The following is a 6000-nucleotide window of genomic DNA, read 5'->3' as shown; positions in this document are numbered from 1 at the left end:
AAGGTAACTCTTCTAACACATTAGAGACAATAGGGACAACACATTACTCCCAAAACAGAGCTTGTCTGTCCTGCAAGTGTAAGCCAGGGCTTCTAGCTCAGGCTGGTGACCTGAATTTTTACCTGGCCATTGATTATATTTGATCTTGTATTTACATATGTTATGACTTCACATTTTGTTGCAGTTTGACATTTACTCTTCATCTGTCAGTGTTGCCTTTTTGCCTCACACCAGAGCAACTCCCCAATGCTCTAGCTTACATTGATAATGAATGAATAATGTTAATTACATTTCAGTTCTGGTATTACAGATGGGTATTACATACTAGAGTAAATAGTGCAGTTGAAACAGACTGACTGGCTTTGCAAACTGCTGAATTTTAGGTTTGTAACATGTAAGGATTTGCTTTTCCATTAACGAACCAACAACTTGCATATCAAAGACTAAACCTGGAAGGTAACCAAAGTTTTGTGTTTGCGTGGAACTGTCCTTCACCCCCTTCTTCCTCCCATTTCTCTCAGTTATCCCTTCTGTCCTGGTTTATGAAAGAGTAGACAAATGTGATTGTCTAAGAACTAACAAGCAGGTAAAGTCTTCAGTGTTCCAAGGCAGACGCCAGGAAGTGGGAACATTCTCTAGAGAGGTCAAATTAGTGTGTATGATGCCAAAATTAGAAAGGGATAAACTGTACCTATCCTTGACTACATCACGGCTAGTCAGCCAGCTCTATACAAGCAGTCCAGTACAGGAAAGATGAAGCATAATGCACTATCAAGGCACACTGCATTACCAGGAGAGTGCATCCATCTGAGTAACTATTATATATAGCTTATTTCAAACCCAGATAAAATAACTCACAATCTTCTGTTTCTGGAGCTATGCATTCACTAGAGAGTTTGCAATTACCTGTGACTTTACCTATCTATCAGCTAACCTCAAGTCCAAAATACACTATGAGGTTTTGTGGTCTTCTCAGGAGGGCACTGGTATCATACCATATCAATGGAGCATTTACAGTGAGATAAAAATCATCTGTGATGGCTGATCTCATGCCTGTGGCCTTCAAGTTCTGTCTATTTAAACATATTTGAAAGTATGAAGAAGGTGCCTCCCCAAAGATTTAGCTGTCTTGACAATTTACATGAATGAAACATACTGCAACTGTCCAATTTACATGAATGAAACATCTGCATTGTGGAGATGGGAATGCTGGGTTTTGTAAGGAGGTTAATCCGCTCATGGAAAACTACTGTTTACTTTTGCTTTGTGTTTCACCAAACACCACTTTTAGTCATACAAATATCTGTGTTCTCTGTGCAAATTTAACATGCCTTCTTTTTCACATGTATGATTTTGTAGTCTTCAATTATCTATTCAGATAGTGCTGATATATGGACAAGGACCTCTCTGAAAAAGCCCGGCCGTATTCAAGGGCACAGAATGGATGGTGCTTTACTATTTTGCTTTCTCATTATTGAGGTATGTGCCCTGAAGCCTTATCTACTGTACATGATTCAAACCCTGCTCTGGAGAAGAATAATTTCCTTTTCTGTCACATCCATCCATCCAAGAGCCAACACTAGTGGACTGATCTCCCCAACATCCCGGCAAGCCAGAAGAGTTGTATTAGACATAATTGTAAGAGTATTAATAATACTGAATATAGTGATGAACAGCTGAGCCACAGAGACAGACAATTCATAAGTAAGCACTCACTTTAAATGTCCAGTTTTAGAGGCAAACTCAATGATTTCTAACACTGATATGTTTAAATTTTGCTCTCATTAATTTTATGCACAAACAACTCTAATTCCATCCACAGAGCTCAAACTCCCCCCCCCCCCACAAGAGTGCAAAATTAGTGAGCATTTATGCAAAGTTTTGGATCTAATTATTAAGCACTCTGTTTCAGAGGCAAGCTTGATACCACTCTCAAATGGAGAGAGCCTGGAAGACAACAGACTGCTGTGTATTTTGGTTCACCATACTTGACAATTGGTGTTTTTTAATAGATGTGAGGTTGCAGACCTCTGGTGTCTCAGCCATGTTCCAAATAGAGGATTTTTGTCTCCCTGAAAGCAGCCATACAACCAGAAGATGCATAGATTCTATAAGGACCAAGGTTTTTAACTAAATTACTGTACCAGGTTGACCCTGCAGAACTTTGTCACCTTGATGGTAATCCCTTATTTAGTCTAAAGAACAAATTAATAGCTAAACTTGAGAGCCAATATTTTTATGAACACCTTACTGATTAGAGAGAAGGACTGGGTGGGAAGAAAAAATGGGTTTCTATGACACACAGTAGGTCAGCAGACAAGGAGCTAAGTTGCCTTACCCACTGGAGGTTTTTTCCAGCTTTTCTGTAGGTAAGGGAACTAAGAAAAGTCATCCACCCCTTGCTGCTGCATTAAAACACCACCCACCATGAATCAAGATGATATAAGCTACAATTAAAGTAGTACTAATACAAGAATTGGTGTAATCACAGTAGCTAAATGAGAACGGTGCTAATTGCTGGTCACCGACATACTTCAACTGATGAGCAGCCTATTAGCCTTAGAAATGAAGGATGTTTATCACTATTACATTGTGTGATCAGCACATATCTTTGTGAAAACAACTTCCTGCGGAATTAAAATGAGAAATGAGCTGCTCCTTAAACAGAAAGAGAAGTTTTGCTGAGACAGTTGAAAAATGTGTTTTTGTTTTGCTCTAATTTTGCCTGATAGTCAGATGGAAAATAATGGAGGAAAATGGAAGAGTTTTATCTTTTTCTGAAATTCCCTTCCTCTGTATGGACATTATGAAGGGTCCCTGGCTTAGATGCTTTCCAAAAAGCAAACATCTTTTTAATTGGGGTTGTATGAGAGTGCACTAAATCTGTCTCCATTCCCATATTATTTCTATCATGGTTATAGCAGAGTTCTTCGTAAGTAGGAATTTTTATTGCAATACAAATAAAAAATGTTATTTCGCATTCTGGAAAATAAACACAGAGATCATGTCACAGATGTGGGAGTGCGATGTTGCAGTATTTACCTCATATTAGATTTTGGGTAGATTCTGAATGACAGCTGCTCTGACCATCCACTAGAGCATCCCAGAATCGTGCTCTAACTACTCAGAGCCAGTGTAGATGTTCCTTTGCCACTGTACCTCCCTGCTGACAGGGTTTATCTTTGCTTCACAGATTCCTGACTTCCTTAAGAGTTTCCTAGGTACAAACCAAAGCAAGCACTGTTAAAGAGTCCTTCCCATTCCTGTCAATGACTCTAGACAGGATATCCAATTCTGGATCAATAGCGATTAAGTCAATTTTTAAAAATGTTGCTCACAGTGACCCTAAAAGGGAACTTAAAAATGCCACTGGGAAATTCCTTAGGCAGTTTGATCACCAAGACATGAACATTCTTCACCCTTCTTACATAAGCTCTGAATATCCCAAGCATCCTTCCAAGTATATCACTTTTCTTCTGAAACACTTTGTTTAATAGCTTGGACTATTTTTAGTTCTTTGCTTCAATAATCACAGTTTGGCTTGATGCAGTGATTTGAGGTGATTATCTCAAAAGCTGCATTGCCTTATTCAACTGTATTTTTACCATGTCTGTATTCTTATAATTATTATATCATAACCATCCAGAAACTGAAACATCTGTTTAGTACAGCCAGCCATAAGGAGACAGATTGTACTAGCTACCTATTTGCTAAGACAGGTAATCCAAAATGTTGATATTAATTTGTGATGCCTAGTACTAGTACTAGGCATCACAAATGAGTGAGTACTAGTTATCTGAGAATTCACCTTTCAGTTGTGCCATAATTTGAGATCAAATGAAATGTCCAACCTAGTTATTCCTAGATGTAAACATCTCATGGTGCTGGTAGAGAATTTCAGCTGAAGGCTTTTGACTCTAGAGTTTCTGAATAGTTCTGAGCTAATCAAATCTTTAAAGCTTGGAACAAAGCTGATATATTTAGAGAGGCTTTTTTGTATTTTTTTTTTTTTATTAATGTGGTTTCTTTGCTTTTGTTGGCTGTGTTCAAATAAATACTGATAGTGAAATTTCTTCATGGTATCTCTTGTGGCATCATTATTTTACAATTTACAATTTAAAACTAATACACAATTATGAAAATATTCAAAAGGGTTAATGGACTTGAAAATGTCTTAAGTATCTGTTTTGTGTCATATTAATTTTTTCCACAAGCAACACCTCATATGCTTTACTGAACCACTTACTTCCCTTGGGACATTAGAAGTGTTCCTATTCACTGCAAATGCTAATTGTGCTGCTGGTAGCAGAAAATTCATGTTCCCAGTTACTGTTTGCATGCTTGGTTTTAACCTCTTAAATGTAGTAAAGTAATAAATATATAAGGCAATTATATTTGACTAAGTCAGGTTTCCATTATATATTAACTTACCATTTTAGAGATGATTATTCCATAGGAATTTGAAATTTCATGTGTATTTGTTTTGTAGCATAAGCTTGAAAGTCCTTGAACTATTTACTGTATAGTACATTTTCTGAAGAATGTTATAATGCTGAAAAATGTGTAATGTGTATATAGAGGGTTTTCCAATTGTCCCAATTAATCTTTTCTCATGACACTTTTGGACTGGACTTTTCAATCTTTTTCCTATGCTTTGTTCCAGTGGGAATTCTCCTATTTTACTTGTTGATATTTTTATAAATATTCCATAAAACTGCATTTCCTTTTCTTTCTAAAAAATATTTCATTAAATACCATGGCACACATTGTTACCTATAAAATAGGAAATGCGCTTGATGCCATCAGAAACAAAAAGAAGTCCTGAAATATGGAATTTAATCTTTTCCTTGTAGAATAAGAAATAGTACACTTTCAAACATTTTACCAATGTTTTATTACACTTTTACCACCAGCAAAGTACCATCAGCTCATACAGTCAGCACCGTCTGAATGGATTTCATATCAAATGTAATTGGAAAATAAAGGACAGAAATTTGTATTTTACTTCTCAACTTTCTTGTGTATTATAAGCAGACTAAATATCACTCACACTATCAAAGCACTTCAAAATCAGAACAGAACCAATGTCAACTAAATGTGCTTAGCTGAACATGCTAATTATTATATGAGAACATTTTTAGTGTATCTGGTTGTTCTCGTGGCTGAATATTATGAAAACTTTACACATTATACACAATAGTTTTTGTTTTGATAGCTCTCAGAGTATTAGCCTTCAGTTTCTCACTGTGACTGGTACGGAAATTATACTATGCATATATTTATAAATTTGCTTTAGGGGAATGCAAGCAAATTAAGGCAGAGACAAATTTGAGGTAATAGAGGTTGTGTTATTAATTTAATTGTTTCTCTCCTACGCTCAAGTTCACCCTGTTAAGGATCTAGTTGTGCCTCTGAAGGGACTGGCAAATGAATTACTGTTTTGAAAACTTTTCTTGCTTTGGAAAGCACCTCATTGCACTAAATACAATTTTCTCCATTTTAATATTGACCTACAGATATTTATACTGTAAGAGAGTAAAGCAAGTCTTATGGCTTCCTTCACTGGTCAGCTCAAGGCCTTAAGCAGAATAACACTAGTGAATTGAAAAGGCTATTTTAAGTTTATTTTGAAAAAACCCTTGCTGGGATTAGTATCATCTGCATTCTGCTGCAATAGACTACATCTCTCATTTTGAAAATGGCATGACACTGAAGGCGTGAAGCGGTGGTGATAGCATGCTCGATTGTTTTAAAAACTGAAGATTTCGGCTAGATGCAATTCAGCAAGGGAGAAGGACTTAGGCTAATAACAAAGAAGATAAGACTGTGAGGAGAATAATGATATCTTTAAGGAGTATTCAGGCCCTGCATTTCCAGCTGTTCTGAGCAACAGTAAGGGAAGAAAATTGTAACAGTTTCTGAGCTATAAAAAGCACAGACCTTTTTCTGCTCTGCTGGACTATAGGAATCAATAATTTCACATTCTCTACACACCGTGGA

Source organism: Apteryx mantelli, chromosome 12 (assembly GCF_036417845.1).
Source record: "Apteryx mantelli isolate bAptMan1 chromosome 12, bAptMan1.hap1, whole genome shotgun sequence".
Lineage (NCBI taxonomy): Eukaryota > Metazoa > Chordata > Aves > Apterygiformes > Apterygidae > Apteryx > Apteryx mantelli.
The sequence above is the reverse complement of the archived record's forward strand: the minus strand, read 5'-3'. Positions refer to the sequence as shown.